The sequence below is a fragment of the Penaeus monodon genome, chromosome 32 (assembly GCF_015228065.2).
Source record: "Penaeus monodon isolate SGIC_2016 chromosome 32, NSTDA_Pmon_1, whole genome shotgun sequence".
Taxonomy (NCBI): Eukaryota; Metazoa; Arthropoda; class Malacostraca; order Decapoda; family Penaeidae; genus Penaeus; species Penaeus monodon.
The window spans coordinates 16435130-16435436 of NC_051417.1; positions in this window are offsets into that span (position 1 = coordinate 16435130).

Here is a 307-nt window from a genome sequence, read left to right on the forward strand (position 1 = left end):
GAATATAAAGCTATTCTATAGGACTCTATGTACAGACGACCCCATGTACAGTCATATGGTATTTTAAGATCAAATGTAACTTCACCACATTCCTTCGACGAGAACTGGCCACAAACATACGAACGCAACGTATATCTTAAAACCGAATATATCTCTTGACAGGGTATTGTCTTACAAGAGGAATATCTCTGTGGCATCTATTTACCATCGACATAAAACACCAGGACGACCGAGACTCACTTTCTATGACCTTCATCACAGTTCCTTCAAGTAAGTAAGACTTTTCGCTTTTTTTTCTAATTCTTGA